The sequence below is a fragment of the Molossus molossus genome, unplaced genomic scaffold, assembly GCF_014108415.1.
Source record: "Molossus molossus isolate mMolMol1 unplaced genomic scaffold, mMolMol1.p scaffold_m16_p_19, whole genome shotgun sequence".
NCBI classification, from domain to species: Eukaryota; Metazoa; Chordata; class Mammalia; order Chiroptera; family Molossidae; genus Molossus; species Molossus molossus.
The window spans coordinates 55,279,055-55,286,023 of record NW_023425354.1 but is presented as its reverse complement, the minus strand read 5'-3'; the positions used below and the strand labels follow the sequence as shown (position 1 = coordinate 55,286,023).

At 44.8% G+C, this 6,969-nt stretch overlaps 1 pseudogene; it reads right to left on the bottom strand.

Moving 5' to 3' along the window:
• LOC118634905 lies at positions 1-622 on the bottom strand (annotated as a pseudogene).
• Between the last annotated feature and the right edge of the window lie 6,347 nt (positions 623-6,969).

The window sequence follows — 6,969 nt, the reverse complement described above, 5'->3', positions numbered from 1 at the left end:
TCAGGGGATGCCTGCCTTCCTCTGACAGCACCGCAAGGACGGAGCAGACCAGCCACAGATGTAGGAGAGATGCAAATACACCTCCTGCTCGCACAGGCGGCCCTCGCGCCTCAGCATCTGGTGCTTCTTCAACATGTCATACAGGCTTTGTTTGTGTGTCTCCAGGTACCGGTTGCTGCTGCCGTGGGACTTGTACTGGGTGTGCAAGCGCTGGTCGTGGTCGCTCTGCACAGCCATGGGCGGCGCCCATCACCACGTCCTTGCTGTGCCACGCGCGCGGGTACTTGCGGTTGAGACTCAGGCAGTGCACCAGGTCACGGCCACCAGAGCCCAAAGCCGCCACTCTGAGTAGGGCAGGTAGTAGTCGCAGAGCTGCCAGGCCGCCTCTCGCCAGCGGTCCCCAGGCTTTATGCGGCCGCGGCCCTGATAAGCCCCAGCAGAGGCGGCGGAGGCGCGCGGGGTCGCCTGCACGCAGCTCGTCCAGCCGCGCAGAGTCGTCGTCCGCCTTGAACACGAACTCGAAGGCCACGTGCTCGTGGAGCCAGGCCAGCTTGGGAGCTTCTGGTCCGCGTCGCGCAGCGCCAGCAGCAGCAGCAGCAGCAGGTCTCCGATTGCGCTCCATGGTGCACGGGCGCCGTGAATTGTGCCCACAAGCCTCCCGGTCGCCACGACCTGCCGCCGCCAGCCCCGTGCCGTGGACCACGCTGTGCCGCTCTGGCCACCAGCAGGGCCAGGAAGGAGGCTGGCGGGTGCACAGCGCGGGGTATAGCAGCGCAGCTCCGCACGGTGCCAGCCGCCCAGGCCCAGCGCCGGCCGGTGCGGCTCAGCGCTCAGGGGGCTTCAGGGTGCGCCAGCCGCCTGTGAGCGCGGAGGCCCCTGTCCACTGGTCGCGAGGCTGCGGGCCGCTTCGGCCTGCAAATAAATGTTTATGAAACACAACTTTACCTATTTATGTACTGTATACAGCGGCTTTGTCATTAGTACAGAAACCGTACAGCCTGTAAGCTTAAAATGATCAGTGTCTGGTCCTTTAAGAAAAAGTTTGTGCTTTTGGGGGTTAATCCCCCCCCCTCCCCCCTTTTTTTACTCCATTTGTATCATTCAATGTTCAACCAGAGAAACAGAACCGGTATGAAAAACACACCTAGATGAATAGATTATTGTCAGACTTCTTATAAGAAATGGCTTGGATGATTGTGAGGCCAGCTCAGCGAAGTCTGCGATCCATGGGTCAGGTAGCTGAACCGAGCAGCCTGGAACCCCGCGGCCGTGGGCCAAGCTGTTGTCTCCTGCAGTCAAGGTGGAGAAACCCAGCGGTGAGAGAGCAATTGTAGAGGCCCCGCTGCTGGAGTCTGGCTCAGGGACGGCCTCAGACCTCTCCCAATGGGCTTTCACGGAATAAATCAGGCTCACCAGGGTGGTCTTTCTTAGAGTCAACTGATTAGGAACATTAATTACATCCGCAAAGTACCTTTACTGTAGCACCTGATTAGTATTTGAATAACTGTGAAAAGGTATGTGCATGTCACTAGAAGACCACTGCTCTTCCTTCCGTCCTTGAAATCTATTCTAGCCAATCGACACATCAGAAACCACCGCAGGCCCTGGCAGGTCTGGTTCCACAGTTAGAGCATCGCCCCTTAGACCTCAGTGTCTCGGGTTTGATTCCTGGTCAAAGGCACCTATTAAGGTTGCAGGTTCCATCCCCAGCCCTGGTCCGGGGCAGGTAAGAGGCAGCCGATCAATGATGTCTCTCTCTCTCCCCCTCCCTTCCATTCTATCTAAAAATCAGTTTGAAGGTTTCCTTGGGTGAGAATTAACAACAACAACAAAAACCCATCACAGATTTTATTTCATTTGTTTGTTTATAAGCTATAGTTCTTTGTTTTAAATTTTAGTGCTTTTGGGTTTATAATATACATTTCCAATGTATAATAGTCTATCTTTAGTTGATATTACACCCTTTAAGTATAGTATAAAAAAATAACAATAGTAGAATTCCAGTTCTTCCTACCCAGCTATTGTTGTTATACATTTTATGTATATAAATCACATTAAATGTTACTGTATTTTTCGGAACAATAATTTTATAGTGTTTTTCATCCAATTTTTTTTATTGTGGTAAAATATACATACCATAAAAACTACCGTCTTAATCATTTTTAATTAGACAGTTCGGTGGTATTAAATATGTTCATAATGTTGTGCAACCATCATCTCTAGAACCCTTTCATTTTGTAAAACTGAAATTCTGTATCTAGTAAATAATACCTCCCTCTCCCCCCATCCTCTGGAGACCACCCTTCTATTTTCTGACTCTATGAATTTGAGTGCTCAAGTACTTTACATAAGTGGAACCATACAGTCTTTGTTTTGTGTGTGTGTGTGACTGGCTTATTTCATTTACCATAATGTTCTTAAGGTTCAGCTATGTTGTAGCATGTGTCAGAATGTTCTTCCTTTTGAAGACTGAATAATATTCCATCATATGTCTATACCACATTCTGCTTGTCCATTCATCTGTTGATGGACACTTGGGTTGCATCCACATATAACTATTATGAATAACGCTTCCATGAACATGGTGTACAGCCATCTCTTTCAGACCCCGTTTTCTTTTTCTTTTTTTTTTATCCTCACCCGAGGACATTTTTCCATTTTTTGTTCAGATAGTGTGGGAGGGAGAGAGAGAGAGAGAAACATCGACATGAAGGGACACATCGAGTGGCTGCCACCCGCACGACCAACCAGGGCCGGGGACAAACTGCAACTGAGGTACGTGCCCTTAGCGGGAACCGAACCCGGGTCTCTCTGTACCGCAGGCCAACGCTCCAATCGCTGAGCCAAACCGGCCAGGGCCAGACCCCGTTTTCAATTCTGTTGGATATCCTTTATAGTGCTTTGGGGTGAATATCCATATAGTTATTTGAGCATTTTCTCCAGGTATTAAAATATGCATACCTGTCTTTTACTGATGTCAACTTATGTCAACATTTCACCGCTTGAATGGCAATGGCAGGTTTACTTCCACTTTAGGTCCCTTTTGCCTTCCTTCTTTAAAGTCTTCAATCTCAGATGGGCTACAAACGTTGTTTCGGACATCAAAAGTGAAGAACAGAGTGTCATATAAACCACGTTTCCCTTTTTGTTGTTCTTTTCTTCCTTCCTGTTTCTCCAAGCTGCTTTCTTTGTCCCTTCTTTTCTGTTTGCAGAATTCCTTGTAACCATCCGTGAATTTAAGGGATGGTCTGCATCCCTAGCAACACATTATTTTCATTTTCTTTTGTTCGAGAATGTTTTTATTTCCCTTTCCTTGGTTATGGTTGGTTTTGGCAGATATGAAATTTGTGATGGAAGGTTTTTTCTTTCAGTACTTAAAAAATGTTGTCACTCTTTTCTGCTCTTCATGGTTTGAGATAAGAGGTCAGTTCATACTCAAATCCACGTTCTTCTATAGGTATTGCATCATGTCTCTCCAGCTGTTTTCAAGATTTATTTTTTCCTGTCTTTAATTTTCAGAAGTTTAATTATAATGTGTCTTGGCATGAATTTCTTTGGATTAATCCTGTTTGTGGTTTGCTTAGTTTCTTCAATCTGAGGGTTTATGTCTTTTGTCCAGTTTGAGAAGTTTTCACACATTATTTATTGAAAAGGTTTTTCAATCCACCCCCTTTCTCCTCTCCTTTTAGGACTCCAGTGATACAAGTGCTGGAATTTTTATTGTTCCACAGGTCCCCAAGGTTTATTTCTCTTATGTGATCTATTTTCTCTGTGTTGTTCAGATTGTTTTAATTCTGTTTTTCTGTTTTCAAGTTAAATGATTTTATTCTCTATCATCTCCACTTGATTAATGAGCCCATCATTAAGTTTTTGTTTTCTAATATTGTGTGTTTCAGCTCTATAATTTCCATGTGTTTCTTCTTTTACATTTTTATTTCATTGATAAGATTTTCTTTTTTCATTTGTTATAAAAGAATTTGTACTTGCTCGTTGAACCATTTTTATGATGGCTGCTTTAAAAATCCCAGTTAGATAATTCCAACATCTGACTGATCTTCACGCTGGTGTTGGTTGTCTTTTCTCACTCAGGTGGTGGTTTACCTGGCACTTGGCATGACAGAATTTTTGTATCATTAGACATGCTGGCTATTAGGAGACTCTCTACATTTTTTAAGTTTGTCAAAAAGACCCACTGTTTACAGTTAACACACAGATCTTGGCCTATTGTGTGGCCTATTTCACTTTAATAGGCTTTGTGGTGCTGTTTTTGTTTGTCCTGTTTGACTGATGCTGCTATGGCTTCCCCTGGTCCCTGCTGTGCTGCCGGAGCGGGTGGAAGGAGCTGGCCCAGACCAGGCCTCGGGAGTCTCAGTGGGACTCTGACCCACAGGCCCACAGAGCACTTCCTAGGCAGGGTGCTCATCATGGTGGGACCCCCTTTGTTGCTGCATCCCCCCCCCCACCCCACCATGCCATGTCTCTTGGTGCTGGAGGGCAGTCTCAGGCCTGGCATGGGACAGGGTGCTCCTTGAGCGGGGTACTTGGTTGTGCCATTCCGTCTGCTGGTGTCCCTGTGTGCACAGTGTCTCTGGATGAGGGAGCAGAGCCTCAGCCCAGCATGGAAGAATGGCACCCACGCTGGCTGCTTATTATTGGGGTTTGGGGGCTTCTGATTGGTTCCCTCCCAGGTCCAGCAGGCTATATCCCGGTGTTGTCATTGGGACTCCCTTTTGAGCTGGGGTGAAATGAATCCCTGGGATCCAGGGATCTAGGGTGAGGATTGTGAAATGCTAAGTGTCCTTATTGTGCTGTGGGAAGGGCTCAGGTGGGGGAGGGGTCACAGGACACCCTGCACTATGTTGCTCCTCCCATCTCGAGGTTCCAAAGCAGTCTGCCTTTGTCTTTCCACCTGCTGGAATTCTCCTTTGGTTGTCTTCTGTGTTTCCCAGGGTTTACAGCTGTGCTTAGAGGAAAGGCACAGGGAGAGACAAGCCTATGCCATTTTGTCCAGAGTGGAAACCATCAATCACCTGCTAAAGAAATTTAAATAATATGAAAATATATTAATTATTTATACAGTGTGGGACAAAAGTAGGTTTACAGTTGTTCATATGGAAAATAATACAATAACTAACAAACAATAAAACAAGAATAAACTGTTTTGCATACTCACAACCGCAAACCTGCTTTTGCCCCACCCTGTGTATTATTGACATCATCCCTCTCTGCGGTGCTCTTCATCCTTCCTAGACCTGTTTTCCATCCGCACCGTTTTGTTCTGACCGAGGGCTTCTGTTAACATTTTCTGTAGTACCAGTCAGCTGGAGACAAATCCTTCCAGTTTTCCATGCCTTTGAAATTTTTCATTCACTTTGTTTCTGAAAGACGATTAGCCTGCGTGCAGAATTCCATCAGCAGTTCCTTTCCACTCTGAAGACATCACTTTGTCATCTTCACGCGTTCATTGTATCTGACAAGAACTCTGATGGACACGTGTCTGGACACGTGTCTATACCACCCCAGCCCCAGCTGCTTATTAACATAATCTCTTCGTCACTAGTTTTGAGCAATTTGGTTATGTTATGATTTTCAGTTTTATCTATTTCATCTCGTTCTTGCATTTATTGAAATGCTTGGACTTGTGGCATTATGCCTAGCAACAGGGTTGAAACAGTTTCAGTTCTGTTTGTTTCATCAGGAAAAGGTAATATTGTCTGGTATGTCCATCATCTCTTAAACATCCAGAACTGATGAGTTCCTTAGAAATTAGGTAGCACCACACTTGTCATATTTTTGATAAATGCAAATGTTTTCTAAAGGAAAGTGCACATGTTTTTGTTTACTTTTTAGTAGATTAACCAAAATGATTAGGTCTTTCTCAGGCATAAAGTGAAATTACTTCTTCTAAGTGTGTTAAGAAGATAATTTGGTGTCCTAGAATGAAGAGATTTTTAGTAAAGGATGAAAATGTTACCTGCTCATACTTCACTGATTGCTTTATAAATTGCTGCAGGGTCTGTGAAGGTCAACTTGCCACAGTAATTCTAAGTTATGTAGAATTACTTGATATAGACTAGATGCAGTAGCACATATGAGAAATGCAAAATTAAATATGGCAACACGATTTGTAACAGTAAAGAAGTGACAATAATATATATGCCCATCAATATAGAGGACTCGTTTAATAAGTTGTGGAACACCCACCCAGGGGCACTCTGTTTAGCTCTAACAAAGAGTAAGAAAGCTCTTGTGTACTAGCATGAAAAGGGAGCTAAAATACACTATTATATACCATTATATAAACCATAATGTGCACCATTATGTGTCTTATGAAACAACAAGATGAAAATCAGTTTAGTCGTATAGAATGGGTATGTCAATCTATTTATTGTTTGCAAATGCACAGAATATTTCTGGGAAACGCATAGGTAGGGAACCTAGATTACCGTGGAGTAAGGAGAGGTGCTTACATTTTACCTTAGCCCTTTGATACCCTTTGAATATTATACTGGGCCTGACTTGCTTATTCAAAGAAACAAACTCCAAACACACAGAAAACCTGTGTGATGTGAATGATTCACAAAGCTTGTAAGAGAAAATCGTTTCTGTTTTCTAAAATTTTGCCCTCAAGGGAAAAAAAAAATGGAGGCCTTTTTGTCACAGTTTGTTTGTAAGTTGAGGATGATGAATGCCACCTCCCTTTTTTTTGCCTTGGTTGCTGGGTTTGAAACTAGAAAAGCATATGAGAGGACCTGGATCGACCTCAGCAGACACGGCTTCACATCCGGGCTCTGGACGTGGCAGCTGGGTGCACTGCCGAGCCGGACTTCTGCTCTGCGGAGACCGAGTGAGACAGGCAGGTGTCAGTGCCCCGCACAGACCTGGCATGTGTGCTTTTCATCCAGCCAGGAAAACGTGCCCCATTAAAAGGACAGGAGGCTTGCTCTGGCCAGTTGGTTAAAGTGTCAG